The 22504-nt window shown below is 50.4% G+C and overlaps 2 long non-coding RNA genes across 3 annotated transcripts in view; one reads left to right on the top strand and one right to left on the bottom strand.

Annotated features, from left to right (window-relative positions):
- LOC140606520 (uncharacterized) overlaps positions 1-12079 on the top strand; it is a 30171-nt gene extending 18092 nt beyond the window's left edge. The window contains exons 3-5 of one of the 2 annotated variants that reach the window (XR_012008861.1): positions 9097-9193; positions 11129-11213; positions 11906-12079. This is a non-coding gene — a long non-coding RNA (uncharacterized lncRNA). Of the gene's footprint in view, positions 1-9096; positions 9225-11128; positions 11214-11905 lie in introns of both variants that reach the window. The other variant, XR_012008862.1, reaches the window with a different exon arrangement.
- On the bottom strand, positions 8696-19647 carry LOC140606524 (uncharacterized). The gene is made up of 2 exons (XR_012008874.1): positions 19108-19647; positions 8696-9253 (listed from the first exon to the last, which is right to left on the bottom strand). It is a non-coding gene; the product is annotated as an uncharacterized lncRNA (long non-coding RNA).
- Between the last annotated feature and the right edge of the window lie 2857 nt (positions 19648-22504).

Here is a 22504-nt window from a genome sequence, read left to right as displayed (position 1 = left end):
AAGTCACCTCTCTCTGAATAATGTTGATGAGTAAGGGGGCTCAAGGTGGCACCTCGGCCTGAGGACTTGCATCCTCACCTTGAAGTTCCCAGGGGAGGGCACTGACTCCTGCCAGGGGCAGGGTTAGGGGAGGCAGGAGCCCATAGGACCCGGCCTGCAGCCACTTCCCTGGGCTCAGACTTCTGCTCTCCTGGCCTCTCTGCAGACATTTCAAGCCTTTCAAAATCTCAAAAGTAGGGCACCTGGGTGGCTCAGTGGTTGAGTGTCTGCCTTCAGCTCAGGTTATGATCCCGGGGTCCTGGGATCGAGTCCCACATCGGGCTCCCCACAGGGAGCCTGCTTCTCCCTCTGCCTGTGTCTCTGCCTCTGTCTGTGTCTCTCATGAATAAATAAATAAAAATATATTTTTTAAAAAACCTCAAAACCTCAGAACCTATCGGCTTCTATGTTTCCCACCTTATTCTTTGGGCTTGAATTTATTCTTCAGTTCAACAGCATTCACTGAGTGTCTGCTCTGTGCAAAGCCCCATATGAGGCTCTTAGTGATAAAGATGAACAATTTATTATCCCTGCTTCCAAGAGGCTTACAGTCTAGCGAGGGAAACCACATTCAGAACAATCTAAAACTCCAGTTTAATCAACCTGACTTTTTACTATTTTATGTAACTGACATATATAGGGCATGACCTATATGCTTGCCCCCACTTTCTGTCATCTTTGGAATCCTTGTTTATTTTTTTTTCTCCAGCACTCTTTGGGGTTTGGGATTGTTTTGTTTGGCTACAGAAATGGTTAGACTTGCTTCAGCATCTCCTCACAATTTTCTCTGCATTATCAACCAGCTGTCACCTTGGAATTAGACCTGCCCCATCCCCTGGGTAGGTAGACCTTTCTGAAGTGAACTTGAAGCTGTCAGAGGATGCAGCTTCTAAAGAGGAGGCAGGAGACTCCCAGGCCATAAATATATCCTTGATAAGGGCCTGCAGTCCCACTGTTAAAAGGTTATTCCTTTGAAGGTGTATGAGCTCCTGGGGGAAATAATAGCTTAAATAAATCCTGATTATTTACCAACTCTAGTGGGGATTCATTTATAGCCAGGGGTGGGGGTGGGGGAGCACCATCTTTCCTGGGAGCACCATCTTTCCTGGTCTAGTTGATTTCTCTAGATTTTGAGGTTGTTTCAGTTAGCTATTGCTACGTAACAAACCACACTGATTTGTTGTTCTTACAACGCTGTGGGTTGGCTTATGAGGGCAGTTCTGTTAGTCTCCCTTGCCATCATCACCCATGTGGCTAAGGTCATCTGATGGGGGTTGGGGGCCCAACACGGCCTCATTCGCATGTCTGGAGGTTGGTGCAGCTTGCCAGTTCTCCCAGTGGTCTCTCATTCTCCAGTGGACTCAGGGGACTTCATCAGGGCATGGCAATCTCAAGGTTATGAGAGGGTAATGGTAGACACTGGAAGACCTCTTTAGACCTAAGCTCCAGACTTTGCATGTCATTTCTGCCATATTCTGCTGGCCAGAAATGTCACTAGGCCAGTCCTGATTGAAGGAGGTGGCAAAGTAGACTTGACTGCTCAGTGAGGGGAACAGCAACATCACATAGCAGAGGGGTGCAGACACAAGGAGACGCCATTCATTGGGGCCATTGCTCTAGAACTCTACCATAGACATCTAAAAGAAGTAACATCTTAAGTGTTTGCTTCAGGACAGCAGGATAGATAGAGGAGGTGTAAGTCCCTACTTTCTGTCAACATCTATTTCCATGATTTTGCCCGGGGTTGTTATCCTTTGCCAGCAGGGAGAGAGCCTACAGATCCAGTTCCCTTGACTCCGCAGAGCCCATCAAACTGCATAGCAAGCGCCATTTGGCTGATTCCCCTTGAGTTTTCCAAGCACGTTCCTCACCAGGCCCCATGACGTGCCGGTAAACTAGTAGATTGGGGTGGGGTGTGGGGTCCTGATTTGCAGCATTTGCCAGTTGCTATGGTGTAAATACTCCCTACTGCTGCCAATTGCAAGCTACCGAAGTGACATCACTGAATGAGGAGTTTGGAATAGATATGAGTAATTGATTTTTGGCCCTGTACAAGCCAGCTCCCCACCTTTTCCTTATCTCTGGAATTTTCTAGAAAAAAGTGAATACAGATTTAAAAAGAAAAAAACAAAAAAAGCAAAACCTTTCTTGGTGCCATAAGAATAAAATGTGTTAAGAAGACAGATTCTTGTTTCAGAAGATGGGGAACTCCACAGCCATGAGACAAGCCGTGGCAACCCCGGAATCTAGGCAGGGCCTAAACATACCCAGTGATATCTTTGTGTAGGCAGAGACCATTTCTGAAAGGGTGCTCACCTAACAAACACTGGTTATTTCTGGAAGTGATGGTGGGTGGGGTGAGCGACCTGCCTTTATATATTTCTGCCCTAACTTCGCTTTCTTACAGCAAACACGTATTCGATTTACAATTACATGATTAAAACTAAAGAAACAAGATATAGACTTATTGAACATTGCAGACTGTATGAGTCAGATAAGTCAGGGAACTTGCCCTGGTCAAGGGCACACCCCAGACTAGGACCCAGGGCTCCTGACTTCTGAATGCTTCCCCACAACCTTCAGGCTGCCCCCAATCTGTACAGCTACAGATTGGGAAGAAATCGATCACTCTCCCAGCGAAAGCTCATGGAAGTTTGGAGAGCCTTACCTTGGGAGACTGGGCAGAGACCAAAAAGAGTCCTCTCAGGAGTAGCTTTCAGGCGTGGCAGGCCACTGCAAGGAAGTGCAGAACCCTTTAGGGACATACCCCCTGCCCCCCACAGAAAGTCTGACCCACCATTGCTGTCAGTGAGCAGTGAAGAAGAGTAAGTAATGGAAATCTCTGTATCGTTGGCCGGAAGGGTCCTCCCATCCAACTTACTTTTAGACTCTCCTCTTGGGAAATTTCCCCAGTTCTAAATCACTTAATTGAATTTGTTGTTGTTGTTGTTGTTTTGGGTTGAGAGGTTAGTGTTTCTTTGATTTATTTTCTCCTTTCTTGTATCCTTTTGCTGAAACAACCTTCAGGTTTCAACAAAGTAAGTACAAGGCCAGCCCAAATTCAGTATGAAAACAAGCGTCAATACATGAGTGAAAACCCAGAAAAGGCACCCTTATCTTGCAATGGGAGGCATTTGTTTTTAAGGAAAGGTCTTGCTTGTGTTTAGGAAGAGTGTGGGAGGGGGTCAGGGAGAATGAGCACCAGCAGACCAAGACAGAAAAAACCCTCTCTGGAAACAAAAGGAGGTGGTTGCATGGTTGTGACGCTGACTCGCCCTTGGCTCAGAGCTGTGTTCAAGGCTGAATGGGGTATGTTTGGAGCCTCAGTGGGGAGATTGCTTTTCCAGGCTGGGCCGACCCATAGGGGCCAAACCACCCAAGCACTAGGAGGTGAAACCAGTTCAGCCCAGCCTTCAGGCTTGTTTGGAAATATTCTGTATTTTCTATTTCACTTCCCATCCCATGGCCCTGTGTCCTCCTCCTCATGAGGCTGAAGGCTCCTTGAAGGCAACGTCCTTATCTGTTTTGTCTTAGCATCATTCTTGGCAAGTGATCAGTAAATGTGTATTGAATGAAGGAATCAAATTCAAAGCAACAGTATTTCAATGGCTTTTACTAGTTGGTTTTTGGGGAGGAAGGGTGGACAGGGGGAATTGGGAATGTGTAAGAAATAAAAGATTAAATAAAAGATGATCAGAGTAGGTCCCCACCTCAAAGAGCTTGCAGATAAATCCAAGAGACACGCTTTGACACGGATGAAGGTTCATTATCCTTTTAGCTTCTTGCCCTCCGGCCTCTTGCTTTCTATAGGTTGTGACCAAATTTGAGACTCTGTCTTCTCCTTCTGTCCCTCACCCCCATGGGGAAAGCAGGAGCACGTGAGTGTAAGAAGTGCTAAGTCCATACTGCAGTGGCTGTGAGGGTTGATCTCAGCTCTGACATTCTGTGTAGATGCTCAACAGTCGAGGACTAGGGTGGAGACTGAGGTCCAGGGGTGGGGATGGGACAGGGCAGGAGCAGGAGGGGCAGAAGGCAGGTTCCAGCCAAGGCTCTTAAAAAGTGCCAAAGGTCAAATGGGAGCAAGCAAGTTTAGCTGTCACATCCAAGAGCAAGTGGAGGGGGCCATGGACTGGAGTGAGGTCCGGTGGGGCCAGAAGCCAGTGGCTCTGAGTGTCTACATAGGACTGTAGAGGTGCCAGCTGTGAGCACGAAAGCTCAGAGTCAGGACAGACATCTTGTACATGGCCATGGAGCTTTTCCTGTGGTTCTCCCAACCGAGCCCTCACAAGCCCAGGCCCCAGGAAGGGGAGCCCCAGGCATGAATGAGTCCTCTGCTCTGCCCATTAGCCATGAGGCAGACAGACAAGGCTTCCCTCTATCAGCTGCACACTGATCAAAAGATAGTGCAAGCTAGCCTTTAGTAAAGTTAGTTTTCATTTCTAACTTAAATGTCTATTCTGAGGTTATCTCCATCTTAGTTTTGGTGACAAGATGGCTCTTCTTTTATGAAATCATGATGATGGTAGGTGATCCATTATATTTTGGCTTCAATGGGCTCATTTGGCTAAATTAAAAAGTGGGCAATATCGGTCCCCAGATTTACAGAAGGAAATAGTAAGGCATCAAACCCCAGTCTGGTTATTTCTGCTCTATGTCTGGTCGCTCGGCTGCAGATCCTGGCTGCCAAAATAACACCATCATCACCAGCAACACGTACACAGCATACTCTTTGAACCAAGCACTATCTTAAGCATTTGCATATGCCAATTACCTCCTCCCCTTGGTTTGGCTCTCTGGCCCCCCTGTATCTACCTATATCTGAACTTGGCCTCTCCCAATGTCAACTGAAGCCTGGTTCTGGTGGCTTCCTTAATACAGGCCTCATAATCTCTTCCCTAACTCCCGGCCACCTGGAAAGTAGAGATCCACCTCAAAATTCCTATCTAATGGCTGTGTCTCCCCTCCTTGCTTCCAAATCCTCACCAGACTCTTATACTGACTGCCTGGTTGGGCCTCCTACCAGACACTGGCAAGCCCTCTGATCCCGAGCATGGGTCCTAGAAGGAAAGCAACCAGCTGCCTAGCTGTGAGTCCCCAGGATAACCACCAGTCCAGTTCCAGTTAGACCCTTCCCCACTTACCTGCCTTTGAGTTTTCTGGGGCCACATTCCACCCTCCTAGCAGCCTGACTTTACCATTTGCTTCCTGCTGGAATCTTCCCCAGACTCCCCACCGCTGTGTGAATCTTCTCGTTTCTAGGTCTAGCCCTTATCCAGCCTCCTCTAAGCAAAGCAAACCTTGAGTCAAATTCTATACTCTTGCCCCAGGCCTGGAGCTGTTGCTCGAACAGTACCAGAGAGCATGCCACATACACCTCACCACATTGTGGTGTATTACTTACTGTACACCGGATCTCCATTTTACGGAGAAGCAAACCAAAGCCTAAAGAGGTGAAGTCACTCGTCCAAGGTCACACAGCTAGGAATTGGCAGACATGGGCTCTAATGCCAGATTCTAGAGGCCTGGTGCTTAGCTACCACATTGCCTGGCTTCTCTAGGACGTCTGAGAAGCCCCGTACTGGGAGGTTTGGAATAAGATGAGCCTCTTTGGCTTCTGAGCTCCATATCTGTGGGAAGTTGCCAGTTCTGAGTCTTTGTTCCTGTGCCTTCCATGATCCTGTTAGGACCCACACAACCATCACCTCCATCCCTTCCTGAGGCGGAACCCTGGTGACCATCGCATGCTGGTATTGAGGTATTGAGGCCTGAGGTATTGAGCTCAGCACTCTGGGAATGTCAGTCACAATTGAGAAAAGCAAACCCGTGTCTGTTTGTAAAGGATTTCACAGCTGAAGGAGGAAGGGAATGTGGGAATCTGAAGCGTGGAGTCTGAGCCTGGCCGCACAGGGGTCTGAATCCTTACTCTGCCGTAGTGCGAGACTTTGGGCAAGTCTCTTAACTTCCCCGTGCTTTTGTTGTCTCATCTCTAAGGGGAATAATAATCATGGTAATACCTACCTCGTGTAGAGCTGTTGCTAATTATGGAGCTAATTAATATAATAATGTAATATAAATATGTATAGCCCTTCGAACAGAGCCTGGCACCCACAATGAGCTTTTCATGGGGTACACTGTTATTAATCTCTGGGGTAAGAACATGTACATTACCACCATTTTGCAAGCAAAGAAACTAAGACTCTGAGGGGTTGAATGAGATGCTCAATATTACACGCCTTCTGCAGGATGGACTCAGATTGAAATCCAGAGCCTCTGCTGAAAGACCTGGCATTTCCTCCATTTCTTCCAGGAGTTTCTTATTTCCATTTCTGATGCGACTGCAGTTGGCTGTGATCACCAGGCTAGCTACCACTTTCCAACTGCATTAATCCACTCCTGCAAAAATCAGGCTCCTCTTAACGATGCAGCTGCTGCTCGGAGTAGACCTGGGCCCACTGAGCAGCTGTCCACCTACACCTGGTCACTAGAGCCTGCAGAATGCGGCTGTCAGTGGGGAGGGCACTTACCTCCAGCAGGTGCCTGATTATGCAAATCCCTCACTCCAGAAAGGAAGGAAGGCTGGGGGTGCAGGGATGTGGCCAGCCCAGGACCCAGGAATGACTGATGAGGCTGGCTGGTTCCCTCTCCCTTGCTGTGCAGGCCGGAGCCTTGTGGTGACAGCAGCCCAACCACACTATCTCAGCTGCTTTGTAGCAGGCGCTGGGGCGAGGAAAGCTGAATTGGGTTGATATGGTTCTCCAGTGACTCATCCAGGCGTGGACCTGCAATGGATAATTAAGCTGTCTTGAACCTTCTTTCAGGCCCACACCCCCCAAGATGAACGCTCTCGATTTGTTTATCGGGTCTCCAACAATGGGCCACTATTCTCCTTCCCCACAACCCGGTTACACAATCTTTCCCCGTGTCTTTCAGCCACCTACTGAAAATCTGTCTGCGTGCTGAGCACTTGCTCCCCATCCCTCCACCAAACGCCTGGCTGGCACATCATCCCCGACTTTGATGGAATTGCTCACTGCCTTCTCGACTCTGCTCACCAAGAACCCCCTAAAAAATGAGGCACTTACTCTCCTGCCGGAGCCTCCTGAGGGCAGATTTTGGTCTCCACGCTAAACCTTCACACTGTCCCTGGCTCCACACTGGATCTGGACCTCCGAATTAGCGATCTTCTGGTGCCTAATGAATGCCCTGGATCTTCCAATTCCCTTTGATCCAAATTTCTTGGGTTAATTTTTTTTTAATTCTTTAGAAAAACGTATAAATAACTCATGTTTGGGATGTCTGGCTAGCTTAGTTGGTAGAGCATGCAACGCTTGATCTCAGGGTCATGAGTTCAAGTCCCACTTTGGGCCTAGAGCTTACTTAAAAAAATAAAATAAAAAATAAGTAAAAAAGTAACTCATGTTTGTTATAGAAAAAGGAATACAAGTCACTCATAATCCTGCCACCCAGAAATAGTCTTTATAAATATATATATATATATTTTGTTTATTATATATAAGATTTTTTTTATTCATTCATGAGAGACACAGCGAGAGAGAGAGAGAGAGAGAGAGAGAGAGAGGCAGAGACACAGGCAGAGGGAGAAGCAGGCTCCACGCAGGGAGCCCGATGCGGGACCCAGTCCCGGGACTCGGGGATCATAACCCGGGCTGAAGGCAGGTGCTAAACCGCTGAGCCACCCAGGGATCCCTCTTTATAAATATTTTTATAAACTCTTTATAAATGTATCCTCTTGGACCTACCTCCCCACATTCTAAGATTTATTCCCATGCCCTTCCTTCCCTGCTGGGGCACCACTGATAGGCACCCCCCAGCCAAGTATGTTGGAAGTATGCAGATGCCATTTTTAAAATGAGAATCTACTACAGGACAGCATATATTTGTTAATTTCTAGATTGTGGCTCTTGATGGTGAAGTCAGCTTCTTCATGGCGTCGGTATAGATTCCAATGACAATGTCTTGGCTGCATTTCTGGAACAGCTTCCCCCCGCCCCCCACCAGTCTCCTGTCCTCCGGCCTCCAGAGTGAGCAGAATAGTACACTAACATCACCAGTTTGTTCCTCCGCTTTGCAATCTAAACTGGCTTCTCATTACTTTTGGGATAGCCTCAGGACTCCTTAACCTGGTGTTGGTAGCTCTTTGTGACAAGAGGCCACCTTGCTTTTCCCATCTCTTCACTTCGCCACACAAAGTTACATTATGTGCCCTCCATGCCTGTCAGGCAATTTGCTCTTTCTAGAAGGGGACTGATTCTTTGCACCCCAGGATCTTTGTATCTATTGTTTCCTCTTCCTGGAATGAATTTCCCTTCCTTCTCTTTTGTCTGGATAATTTCTACTCTTCCTCTGAGACTTGGTTCAAGCATTACATCTTCCAGAAGCCTCCCTTAAATATCTCATCTCCAATCTTGTTCCATCTCAGTTTAGTGCTTCCCCTCTGTGGATATATCATGTCACCTATAGAACTTGTCTGGAAGTCTGTCTTGTCTAGACTCTGAGCGACATGAGGACAAGGACTCTGTTTTTTCGAACTCTGTTTTTCTACCCACTGACAAAATTCCTGGCCCACACTACATACTCAGTTCAAAAAATTTTTTTCAGATTAAAATGTAAGAATGAGAAATAGACCTTATAGCTACCCAATGTTATTGTTGCTCAAGAAGTGAGCATTTTAATCAGATCCAGGTACAGCGTACATTTTAAAATTGATCCAAACACTAAGTGTATACACACCTATGATCACATGCTTTACTTTGCGTAAATTATCCCACTTAATGTCATTTCAACCTCATGACAACCATGTTGAATAAGAATTATTTCCATGTTACAGGTCAGCGAGATTCAAAGTCGTATTAAATCTTACATGTAGTAAATAACAGGATCTGAATTTGAACCAAGATCAAAATCATGATCATTCTCTGAAGAAATGATTGGGATTTGATGGTCTTTAAGGTTTTTTGGATACAGAAATTTGTTTCCCCATTTGGTTCCTTGTAATTTAGCAGCTGAGTAATCGTGGATCTGCATCCCTCCTCACAGGTAACCAGGGAATTTGTGAATGAGTTGTGGATTAATGCATGATGACTCTCGTGCTGCTTTCTGGCTGACTCTCCACCATTGGCACCAAGTTGCAAAGGTCTTGTTCTTTCCTGTCCTGCATTGTACAAGTATGATAAGCTTGTTCCAGTCATCTTTCCTTAAAAAAAAAAAAAAAAAAAAGATTATTTTGGAAAGAGAGAACATAAGAGGGAGGGGCAGAGGGAGAGGGAAAGAGAGAATCTCAAGCAGACTCCACACTGAGCACGCAGCCCAACACAGGACTCTATCTTATGACCCTGAGATCAGGACCCAAACTGAAATCAAGAGTCAGATGCCCAACCAACTGAGCCACCCCGGCGTCCCATCCAGTCATCCTTCCTTTTTTTTATTTTTTTATTTTTTATTTTTTTTTTAAATTTTTATTTATTTATGATAGTCACAGAGAGAGAGAGAGGCAGAGACACAGGCAGAGGGAGAAGCAGGTTCCATGCACCGGGAGCCTGACGTGGGATTCGATCCCGGGTCTCCAGGATCGCGCCCTGGGCCAAAGGCAGGCGCCAAACCGCTGCGCCACCCAGGGATCCCCAGTCATCCTTCCTTAACCAAACATTTTTTGCTCAACTTGAAGAAGTGGTGAATTGCTTCTCACAGAGAAGATAGTGCTGATTCAGGTGGCAGAGTTTGTACTTTGACCTGACTTTAAGATCTTAACAGAAGGGCTCTGATACTGAATACTCTGTGTTGCTAGAAAATGCCTTGCTAGACTGTGTAGGCTCCCATTCACTCATTCATTCAAAAAACATATACAGAGGGCCAAATAATCCCAGTTAATAACAGTAGCTAACCTTTATTGAGGGCTTAATATGTGAGAAGCACTGCTCACATGCTTTACAAATAGTAACTCAGGTAATCCTCATTGTTGAAGATCCCCTCAGGCAGGAGCTATTATGACAGTTTTACAAATGAGCAAACTGAGACAGAGAGGGTAAGTAAGTTGCCCAAGGCCACACAGTCTTCTCATATACGGCCTCTTCTACCGTGCACAAGGCTCTCTGCCAGCTTTGAGTATGGGGAGCTGAGTATGACACAGGCCCTGCCCTTAAGTGGCTTACGAGTTCATGCAAGAGCAACGTGGAGCGAGGGACTGCAATACTCTGGTCTTCCCCTTGTGCTAGATGAAAAGACACATCAGAAAAGCCTGTTGGATAACTCACTGATGACCTCAGAGGAGTCACAGAGAAGGTGACACTTCAGCTGAGTCTTAAAGGACTATCGCAAGGTCCATAAATCAGAAAAGATGGGGTTTGCTGTAGAGCACAGCTTTTGTAGAAGGGACAGATGATGCAAGGTGTGGAATGGAAAAGGAATAACTTGCTAGAAGAACAGTGGAAAGTGCCGAGGGGTGGCTCACACAGTCACAAGGGAACACAGCAAGAAATGGGCTGAATATTAGATTGGGCCAAATCATAGAAGGTCTAAAGGAATTATATATTTCTTAAAGATTTTATTTATTTATGTATTTGAGAGAGAGTGAGAGCACAAGCACAGGAAAGGGCAGAGGGAGAGGGAGAAGCAGGCTTTCTGCTGAGCAGGGAGCCTGACTCAGGGCACGATCCTAGGACCCTGAGATCGTGACCTGTGCCAAAGGCAGACACTTAACTGAGCCACCCAGGTGCCCCAGGAACTGTATTTTATTTTGTGAGAAATGGAGAGTTAATGAAGGTTTTTAAACAGAGGAGTGGCGTTATGCCTATGAGCAGTGGGAAAGGGGGATGGGTGATGGAGAGAGTTAAAATAGGAAGCCAGGAATCAGCGAACCAGTTCCTGATTGGAATTAACCAGGCGAGAAATACACCGTCCCCCAAAAGAAGGCATTGGCTGGAGGTGTATTTTAAGAAGCAGATCAACTGGACTTGATGGGTGAAAGCTTCTCCCTTGGGCCTTATGTAAATAGGCTGGCGTGAACCAGTCAACCACAGCAGGGAATCAAGGAGGAAGAGGTCCTTCATTCATCTGTTTCTTGGTTCAACAGGACCTGCACCAGGTAGTGAGGATCTAGTGGCCAGTCAGACGGAAGCCAGCCCTCAGAGCCCACAGTGTCGTGGCCAGGCAGACGGGTAAACAGGCTGGTTACAATACAAAGGGGTGGGTGGGCCACCCACAGAGGCAAGTCTCTGAAGCCTGATGGTGAATGTCTTGACTGCAGGCTTCACTGGCAGGACCCACCCTGAGGCCTGGCTGGTTTCCTCTCTACCCTTCTGCTGGTCAAAGACCTGCCCCTGGGTTGTCCAGCCAGGACAGAGGCCACGAGTGGATATTTGGGGTTGGCAGGGCTGGAGCCCTGGAGAACAGCTCAAATGACAGCAGTACAGAAATGGGGCACCCCACTGTGTGAGCCACATCAATGCCCATGGAGGAAGTCAGGAGCCAAATGCCAGTAGGACTGGATAGAAACCCCTAGTCCAAAGGGCCAGGGCTGGGGAGGCAGAGCCAAGAGTTTGGAGTTGGGCAGATAGGAGGCAAAAACAAGCCAGAAGGGCTGGATGAAACCATAGGGGGTGGGGCTGGGGTGCTGTTTTCCCTGAGGGGCTGGTATGCCTGCCACGCTTGGCTTCTGGGAGCTGCCAGAAAGGGTCGGAGGTAGGACACTAACCACGTGCCTTCCCTGCACCCTGCAGAGAAGTGACCCTGTCCCCCGCATGCATGCTTCCCTCCCCATCCCAGGTACCCCCCCCCCCCCAGTTCATCTGGGTGTGCTGTGGATTGGATCCTAAGGAACCAAGGTGGACTGTCTGTAATTGTTCGGCAGGAGGCAAGTGGAGGAAGAGAGAGGAGCCGCTCGCATAGACAGCAGGGCCTGTGAGAGCCCTTCGTCCCCGTCTCGCCCTCTCTAGTTGCCACTCTTTACAAAGAAAAAAAAAAAAAGGAATGAACGTGGTCAGCAAAAGCGAGAGGTGGTGTTTAAGCTGTCAGTGCTGCTGAGCCAAGCGGACAGCGCCCGCCCGACCCTTTGGGACACCCACAGAATCCAGGGCCCCTCTCAGAACATTCAGGGCAGACGGACGAGGTCAGCCACGGGGCGAGGAGGTGGGTAGAGAAGGCAATCGGGGAAGTGAGAGACACTGCCAACAGCCAAGGGAGCGGCGAAGGGGAACAGCAGAGATGGGGGAAGGAGGGTGGAAGTGGAGGCCCCGTTTCCTGTCTGCCTCTTGTGGCTCTGCGTCTAGAAGCCTCGGTTTCCAAACACCCGCACCCGCAGCTGACGTGGCTCCTGGGCACCTGGTGGTGGAGGGGAAGGCCTGAGTGGGGAGACCCACCGGGGCGTCCTGAAGCCTGCCAGGCCCGATGGGAGGTGGCCCCAGGTGGACCGGGACACCACCCGGGGAGGGAAGGGGACAGGGGCCGAGAGGCGTGTACCAAGTCCTGGGATCGCTACAGGCTCCTCTGCGTTTGGCTGCACTTGCTGGATGGGCTTTTCATTTTATTAACTTTAATTTGTAACTGGGTCGATCAGCAATTGTTCTTCCTGGAGGGTGTAATTAGGATTATAAATAAAGCCAAGTGGAGGGCTTGGATGACCTACAGCTGTGTATTCTGTGCTGTAATGAGCCCAGGGGGGCCCAGGCATCCTCCCCGGAGAACGCATTTTCCAACAATACGTATGTTGCTTCATGGGCTCCAGTGGAAAGCTGACGTCTCAGAGAATCCTCACACTTCTCTGGAAGGAATCAAATTGGCAACCTTGATCTTCTAGGGACCAATCAGCTTGGAGATTTACTGTAGGAGCCTTTTGAATTTAGAGCCCATAGCTCTAAGTCAATTCCAGAAGTCACATCTCCTGCAGGAAACCTTCCCCGGCCTTGTATAGGACCCTTTCTATCTGCCTGGTGGGGGCAGGACCCACAGCCCCTCAGACCCACCCCTTCCCTCCATGCCCACTGTCCAGGCTTTAGTTCAGGGCAAGTAGGTTTCCACCTACATTATTCCCCGATCCTCCTGGCTGCTCCCCATGCTCTCGATCTCATTTTCTCTAAAGCAATCTGACTAAAATGCAAATCTATCCTGGTCTTATGCCTGCCTGTAAGCCTTCCAGGAAAATTAAATGCCCCCTCTCCAGCATGGCACAAAGCTTTCCGCAGACTGGCCCATCGGACCCCCACACTCCTGCCATATCGCCCAAGGTGATCCAAATCATGGCCAGTCCCACACATCTCTGCACTTGGAATTCCCTCTTCTTTCAATATCCCTTTGCCGCTTTCCCAGGGAAAACTTCTAACCACCCTTAAGGCCCAGTCCAAATAAGTCCTCCTCAAATGAATCTCCTAAGCCACTCCTCCTCCAAACTGCCGTGGACTTTTTACCTTCACCCCTCTCATTGCTGTCTCTTGCCCTTATATGTCTGCCTTTGCTTGGCCTAACACTGGTCCTCCACTGTCTTAAATCGAGTGTCATTGTGTCCTTCTGGAATTGTGGATGCATTCTGGGCAAGGATTCTTATCTCCAAGATTTTTTTTCAAGGTCCAGCCCACATAAGGGCCCAATGAAGATGGTGCAAAAAAAATGTTCCAGGGGCACCTGGGCAGCTCAGTAGGTTAAGCATCTGCCTTCGGCTCAGGTTGTGATCTCAGGGTCCTGGGATCCAGTTCCGTGTCAGGCTCTGCACTCAGTGGGGAGTCTGCCCCGACCCCTCCCTTCACTCACATACTCTCTCAAATAAATAAACAAACAAATAAATAAATAAATAAACAAACAAAATCCTTAAATTAAAAAAATGTTATTTAATTTTTAACTCAATTACCTTAAGTTTGAATAGCCACATGTGGCTAGTGGCTACCATTGTGGACAGCACTGGTTTGGATCAAGCCAATTTAGAATAAAAGCCTAAACACACAACCTACCTGTGTCAGTCAGCCCCTCACAGCCACATCATAATCTTTGAAGAAAACAAATGCTAGCAGTAATAATAATAATAATAATAATAATAATAATAATAATAATGGGTTCAATGTTATTTGGGTAGCTCAAACTGGGCAATATCACATGGTCATCATCTGGTCTGGCTTCTTACCGTCCAAGGCCACATCATCTGTGTGCTCACTTAACACATGCTGGGACCAGAGGGATCTTGCCAGTAAGAGCCTTCTAAAGACTTGGACCATGAAAGCAACTAAGTGAGCTCCTCCTGGAACTGGCAGTGGTATTTTCCCAAGCAGGGGAGAATGCTTTGCCAGGTATCCTTGAGGTCTGAGGGACATGATCTTAATTTATCACGAAGGAGTCACTTGATGGCCCAGCCCTAAAAACTTCAGACCAGGATGGGAATAGGTACAGCTCGGCAGAAGTGCAAGTGCCAGGCCCCTGGGTTTCCTTCATTCCTGTTCCAGCGGAAGGGCCTTTATTCTGCTGGTACTTTCACTCCTCTTGGCAATTAGCAAGGAAGCTTCACCCTTTCTCTCCGGGCAGCTGCGTCCTTTGGAGCCAGGGGAGCCCAGAGCTCTCTGGTGACAGGCAACAGGATAGAGAGCCAGGTGACATGGGCTACTGGCAGCAAAAAAAGCAAAGTCGACTGGCCACATGCATCGCCTACCTCAGGTAGCAGCCCGCACTGGGGAGGAGGAGGTGCCCAGGACGGGAGCACTCAACCTCCCCTGGCCTTGGAAAGAAACGGTTTTATCTGGGGGAGGGGGGTGGCGGCAGACAGGGGGATGGGGTGAGGCTGCCAGGGTGGCTGTAGCTCTGTTTAAAAACACTCTCACGGAATGGTGTGAACTAGCAAAAGGAAAATAATTACAGCATTTTAGCCAACAATACATCTGCTTAAACTCAGGTATAAATAGATCTTCAGCCCTCCTCCGCTGAGCACAGCCTCTCAAATCTCAACGGTGAGCTGCCTCGTGGAGGGGCAGGGGAATGTCTTCTGGCAAGGCTAGGGGGCCCTCCCACCCCTGGAGCACTGCACCACCGTACAGCCCTGCTTGGTCTCCGGGGAGAGGAAAGGCCGAGGACAGGGAAGAGCAGCATTCCAAATCCCTCCATACTCATGCCTGTAACACCCTACAGCCGCTCTGTACGGGGCCCCGGTTGGGGGTTCTCAAAGTGTTAAACAAGCTTATCGTATGACCCAGCAGTCCCCCTTCTGGGTACTAATGCACAGAAATGAAAAGCACACGTCCCCACAAAGACTTATGCACAAATGTTCGTGGCAGCTTTATTCACCATAGCTGCCAGCTGGAAACAACCCAAATGTCTAAAAACAAGGGAGCTGATCAAGAAGCTAGGATTTATCCATACAGTGGAATATTACTCAGCAAGACAAAGAGAAGAGCCACCTGCAGACACAATGATATGAGTGAACCTCAAAATTACCATACAGACGGAAAAGACACATGAGCCCAAACTGTACGGTGATGTGTGTGAGACGGGCAAATCCGGTCTATGGAAATGGAAAGCTGATCCGTGGGTGCCCAGGCCCAGGGGAGGGGGTGAGTGGGAAGAGGACACAAGGGAACCTCTTAGGTTGATGGAAATGTTCTGTACTTGATTATTGTGTTAGGAACACAGCATGGACATTTACGCCTCCCCAAACAGTACATCTAAAACGGGCACGTTTTATTGTATGTACATCAGACCTCCATAAAGTTGATGTGGCAAGTCCTTCCTTCCGAAGGGCCTGGATGAGGGGGCTGGAGCCTCCATGCTGACAGAAGCCAGCCGGCCCCTCCTACAAAGTGCAGACACACGCCTTTTCAGAAAGCCCAATCAAAGATCAGGGAAGTCTCCCTCGAGGCCTGGTGATACCACCAAGCTGGAAAAACAGCTCCCTGGCGGCCTGGAAAAGGTCCCTCTCTGGCCCTTGATCCTTAAAAGGCTGGAATTTCTGGCTGAACAAGAGGGCCTGGGCCCAGTCTCCGGGCAGGACGCCCAGCCACCCTCACGCAGGTGCCGGCTTGCTGCCCAAGCACAAGCCCTGCCCCCCCCCCCCCCCCCCGCAGGTCCCCACAGCCCTGTGGGGGGCAGAGCAGAGAGGCCACTCAATGCCCAGCCTTCCTATGCTCTGCCCCCACCACCTGTGACTGCCAAAGCCTCTGCATGCACAGTAGCTCTGGGGTGGAGGGTCGGTGGGGGGGTTGGGGGAGGAGGAAGCAACACCCCAGCTCCTATCCAGCTCCCCAGCCAGGGAGCCCTGAAGTCACCTGAGACCTTTACTCTGAATGAGGATGACTGAACAGCCCCCAGAGAGAGGCCGGGAGTTGGTGACAGGAGCCCTTAGCCCAGTGCCCTCTACCCCACACTAGACTGCGCTCCCAGGAGTTGCCTGCCCTGGGAGGGATTTTTTAATGGGGTTGGTTCTGAACACTAGTTCACTGGGGCAGGGCCTATGAAACAAAGGGACTGTTTGCCCCTGTGGCTGGGTGGCTCTGGGAGGGGGGTTGTGGTTACTGCTGCTGCTGGCTTGGCAAAGGGCAACCCTGCCCCCCAGATGTGGGCATCGTCCTTGCCCACTGGCTGAGGCCTTTCTGACTGTGGGCTCCAGGGCCCTTTGGAGCCCAGCAAACCCTCTGTGGGGTCACAGAGAGGGTGGGCCTGGGACCAGGTTCTGCTGGTGGCCGTGGGATCTGCTCTCCCAGACCACGAGGGGTCCTCATGAGCCCTAGGGGCCTCACCTCCTCCACTCTGTCTGGTTCTATCCATCTCTCTTTGTCTCTGGGTTTGCTTCCCTTCCCCCGTTCCCTGTTACCACCTGCACCTGTTTTTCCTGGCTTGCTCCATCTCTCCAATCCACAGGCTGTGGATTCCCAGGGGTCCCCTCCCCTTACCTCCCAGGCAGCTGTTGGCCCTGGCCTGAAAGTGCAAAATGAGCTAGCTCTTCCTCTCCTCCTACCCGCCACCCTGCCAGGGAGCCAGCCAGAGAGCCAATAGCCAGAGCACCAGGGGGTGCCCAGGGCTAGGGGCTTGAGAAGTGGGGGCTGTGCCCGGGTGTGACACCTGCCACACCCTGTGACCGTGACTGGGAGCTGGCCACTCACCCTCTGCTCCTCGGTTTTCTCATCTATAAGATGAGAACATCTTCACTTTTATTATCTCAGCTCTGCCCACCAGCACGCACACAGACACACACAGACACACAAACACATACACTCCATGTTTTAAAAGTTTAGGACTATCAAATTACATTCATTTCATAATTATTAATTCAGGAGCCGATGTGATATGAAACAAAAGCAATCAGAGCTCCTGAGCTGCATGCCATGGTTTTGTTTCATATAAAATAGGGTCTTGAATTAGTAATTACTGAATAAATGTACATTTATCATGTTCCCCATATAATTCCAGTAAAGAAACTTGACATTTTAGTTAAGCCTGTGTAGCCTTCACACAGATAAATGTTCTATTTCTGCTAGGCTTTTCAAAAGATAAAAAAGTCAGCCCTGGGTCTCTTCCTCCCCACGCTTTTCTGGTCTAGGGGTGGGATGGGGGAGCGGGGGAAGTGGGGAGCCAAGGACTGGTGATTGTTGAGACCCCTTGTGCTGCTGGGTTAGGAGGCCCGAGTGTGTCCCATCGGCTAGCACCCTAGTCACCCATTAGGCACCAGTATCATTGGTCCCGCCTACCCAGGCCAGGCTTCCCGTCACATACCAAAGAAAATGGCCAGCAGGATGAAGGCCTGGGCCCCAAGACCTGCCTCAGCACAAAGCTCTCTGTTCTTCGCCTGCCTGCCCAACCCACAAGAATTGGGAGCAGTGACAGTGGAAGCAGAAGGGGCCAAGGTGGGGGCGTCTTAGGATTTTCCCAAGGGAAAGGGAACAGGTGTCTTGGCAAGGAGACTGCACTTGGGAACGGAGGCTGCTCTCCAGAACATCTCACGGGCTTTCAAACAAAAGTGCAGGTCAGCTGGTCCCCATACGACCCCTGGAGAGACCTCTCTCTTCCACAGAAAGCGAGCCCCAGGGCGATCACTCCCATGCCATTCTCTTTTCCAGTCCCATGCAATCGGTCAAAGGCCCTGAGCCAGACAGGGTAAGCTGCGTTTCCAGTCTTGGCCTCATCTAGCAACATCCAGATCTGCAGCCCCTCCTCCTAGCTCCCTTCCCCACTGAACACCCCACTCCAGTGTCTTACAGATGCTTCCGATTCGGTGTGCTCAGAGCAGCCCATGACTCCCTCTCTGGGAGCAGAGCTGTCCTTCTGGCTGGGCTCCCCAGCCTTGCAGCTAGCCCCAGTCACCCAGGCCCTGCCTCTGGCCACAGAGAATCCACCGTCCCTGATCCCCCTCCTGGCCCCTCCTCCAGACCTCTAGGCCAGGGCTCCAGGCAGGAATAATGGTTTCTCCCTCAGTGCTCTGCAACCTGCCCTCCCTACAGCCCTGCCCCCCCTTTGCTCCCCACCTCCTCAGCCCAGGCCCCCATCTAGCCCTTCTGGACCACGGTGGGGCCTCCCATGGTCCCACCCACCCCCACACTGGAAGTAGAGGGGCCTCTGCACTTGGCTTCGGGCTGATCATTCACAGCCGTGGCCAGAACCTTCAGTGACTTCCTCATTCAAAGACTCAGCCTGTGTGGAAAGGAGGACGAAAGAAATGAAGGGTAACTCAAGTTCTCAGAGGGAAAGATGGGGGGCCATCCATCAGGTGCAGAGACGGGAAGTGACTGGCACAGGGTCACCTAGTAAGGCAGAAGCACACTGGCATGTTCTTGGGACAATAACACTCTTCTTCTGACCGCTCCCCTGTGTCCCCGCTTGACATGGTGTTCCAGTCACGCAGAGCTCAAATTTGCATGCTCTTTCACAGGTCTGCTTCCTTCCTCATGCAGTCAATGCCCTTCCTCTCTTCCCCCACCTCCACAGCCTTAGCCACCTGCCTGAGCCCAGATGAAATGCTGCCTCCTCCAGGAAGCCTTCCCTGAATGCCTATCCTGGCACACCCCTTTCATGTCACTCAGTACTCTCAGACTTAGGTTAGAATTAATCCCGTACGTGCCCCCTAGGAGGGGTGGGACTCATCTTACTCACCTCCATCGTCCAAGAGCACCCTGCATAGGACCTGGCCTGTCACAGGTGCTCCACAGGTATTTCCGGAAGGAATCATCATAATATTTATTGTTGTTATGAATGGCTGACGTTGACAGAGCCCTCACTTGAGTCAGCCACCGGGCTCAACATGCGAGTCACAGTACACGCATCTTCACAACAGCCCGGCTGACTAGCCCCATTTCACAGATGGGGAAACTGGGACTCAGTGGAAATAAGCAGCTGGCCCGGGCTCTCACGGCTGGAAGGTGGCAGATTTAGAATTCAGCCGCAGGCGTCGTCTAGATGCAGCCCTGTGACTCTTGTTCTCTGTGCTCTGCCTGCAGCCAAGACGACAGTGCACTGGGCCAGGTGGGAAGCTGGTCAGTGCCCAGGACTCCACTGGCCCCAGACGACCCTGCCAGCCCCGGTGACCCTTGTGGCCAAAGCCTGAGGGACAGAAACCCCTAGAGCGGTCACGACAGACTCTACTCAGTCCTGCTTTGCCAATGACCCTGAGGGTTCGGAGCAGGCCCTGGATCCCCAGCCCAGCTGGCCGGCTGATGACAAGAGTTCCCTGCTGGCCCCCTGCCACAGGGACACGGAGTACCTTTGCACATAACCTCTCTTTGTCACCCCGTTGGTCACAGTGAATAGGTCAGGCCCAGGGCAAACTGGTAAGGTGGCAGAAGTTTGTCTTGGATGGCGTGTGCAGCCTCTGTTCTGTTCCCTTTCCACTTGGGGCTTCCTGCTGGCTGACCCCTCCCTGTACCTCAGGGGGGACGCAGCGGCTTAACCCTTTGCACCCGAGAGCAGCACCAAAGGACGACAAAGGGGACTTCAGGCTTTTCGGGGAGACGTGCAGTGAAAGTGGGGCTTCTCCTTGCTCACAGAATTGGAACTGACCTGCAGCTAGTCCGATGACAGCCTGGGACCGTGTGTCCCCCCGGGGGGGCCCCTCCTCCACCACCACGGAGCTCAGCGGGGAAGACGCTTTCTCACCTGTTTCCCCACTGGCTCGGAGACCTCCCAGGTAGGGGGGGCTGGACAACCCCAGTCCTTGCTGCCACTCCTGTACCCCCAGGACCGGCCTGCTCCTGTTCCCCAATCCTGTGCGTGTGGCCCATGCTAGGACTGCATGGCACCGGCGCCTGGAACCGCTCCCCACTTGACGGACGTCAGAGGCTCAGAGGGGTCACAAGCCCGGTGTGTGAGCGGCTGGGAGTTGAACTTTGGTTCATGTGGCCGCGAAGCCCATGCAGCCTGGCTCCGGTGGCCTGTTAGCCTCAACTGCCCAACACAGTGTCCCCAGGGAGCAGAGGTCAGCTGGGGACAGGGGAGAAGGGGTGTCCCGCACTGTGCTTCCACTCCAGCCGCAGGGTCAGCCTGCCGAGGGCGGCCCACCCCTGCCTCTGCGACCGTGACCCTGGGCAGCGTAACCAACCTGAACCTCCCTTCCTTCTTTTGTGAACTACGAGCTAAAAACACCTATTTCTCGAGATTCTTGTGAGGATTAAACAAGATAATCCAAGTTCAGTACCGTGCACAGGAGCACCTGCTAGGTGCTCAAGGAAACCTCGCACTGGGCCTGTGCCCCCGGGTGGGGGTGGGGCAGGCTGGCGACAGTGACAGCAGGGCACCGGAACCCACAGGAAACTTCATCACAGAGACCAACAGCACATACATGGGAAGTAACAAAACAAGAAGAAAAAACCTTAAAATTTTGGCTGAGCAAAGGCAGCAGTATAATTACCGTCATTTATAAAAACTGCTTCCCATTAATGCCTAATTCCCGTGAAGCGCAACAATGATTATCTCATTAACTATGTGTCAGATTAACTTTGTTGTAGGTTTTATTTGATTAAAACAGTGAACTCTCAACACGTATGCTCATTCTTCATAGTCTGTGGTTTCTGGAGCACAGTGCTCTGTTGACATCTTTTTTTCTAAATTAGAAAGCATATTTCTGCGGAAGTGTCTTGTACAATCCAGTTATTTGGGGTCCCCAAGGTGGAGCAAGGTGGAGCAAGGTGGAGGGAGAGTTCCCAGTGCTTCCTACCAGCACCCACCTTTGGATAGCAGCACCCAACTTTGGATTTTCAAAGGCTGGTGAGGGAGGGTGAATTATGTGTTAATCTTTTAGAAGCTCGGCTTTTGTACCATTTGAATATTTTACTATGTGCATATGCATTATTTTATAGTAGCAGAGGTTGCTGGTTTGGTTTTTCCCCCCCAATCCGTTGAAAACTCCAAAGTTGTAACATCCTGGATCCTGTTTCCCCCATGGGGAGGAAAGGCTGCTATCTGTCATACGCACTTAAGCGCCTGACAATTTTCTCATTTTCTGATAGGCGCTGCAGCCCCCACCCCCCGCTCCTCACCCCTACCTTAACAGAGAAAAGCTGCTGGCTGACAGCTCCCAGCTGCACAGGGAGATAGCTGAGAATTTCCAATAGGGAAGTGCCATGCCTTGCCAACTCTGGGGAGGACAGAATAATTGGTTGGAACCACAGACCTGGGCGATGGTGCACAGGGAGACGGTCCTGGTAGAAGGTTCCCTGGGGGTGGGCTGGGCATCTTGGCGATGCCAGGCTAGAGGCATTGTAGCCAGGCCCCCAGGCCCTTCAGCGGCCCCTCTTACCTCCAGGAGCCCTGGAGTGTGTTGCTGCCATGGGGGCGGAGGAGTCTCTGCAGCCCACACTAGAGCCCTGGGTCCCTCTCCTGGAGATCAGGTGGTGTGTGGGGGAGGTGGTTCAGGAGGAAAAGTCCGTTCTAGCACTCAACTTCTATGGGGCAGGGAAGATGGGGCGGCGGCAGCGAAGACCCCCATTCTCATTATAGGAAAGAGAGGTCAGAGATCTGCAAGGGGGGACTCACATTGTCTCAATTCCCTAGAGTCTGTGCAGATGGAGATGGAGGGTGGGAGTGGCAGGGCTCTCAAGGACAGAGGCATCCTGGAGGATCTCGGGCAGGAGGACCTCAGAGAGAGGAGCCCCTGACAGGGGGAGATGAGGGCAATTGCATGTTCTTTCCCCTCCTGATCAGAATCCTTCCCCCTGGTATAGATTCCCGCCAGCCCAGGGCTCCTGGAGACCGTCCTTCTCCAGCCCCAGCCTCACTCTCTATGGTCTGACTGCTTCGCCTTTGGCCATTGGATCTAATGCTCAGGACAGCACCGTCCAGCAGAAATAGAATGCTGGCACGTAGGTAATTCTAAAGTTGTCTACAGCCACATTTTTAAAAATGTGAAGAAACAGGTAAAATGCATTTTAGGAATATATTTTGCCTAATCCAACACCTCTAGAATATTATCATTTCAACACGTAATCAACATAAAAATGAATGAGATCTTTTACACCCTTTTTCTGTACTGAGTCTTTGAAAGCCGGTCTGCAGCTCA

Source organism: Canis lupus, chromosome 16, assembly GCF_048164855.1.
Source record: "Canis lupus baileyi chromosome 16, mCanLup2.hap1, whole genome shotgun sequence".
Taxonomy (NCBI): Eukaryota; Metazoa; Chordata; class Mammalia; order Carnivora; family Canidae; genus Canis; species Canis lupus.
Note: the sequence above shows the minus strand (reverse complement) of the source record. Positions and strands in the feature narration are given on the sequence as shown.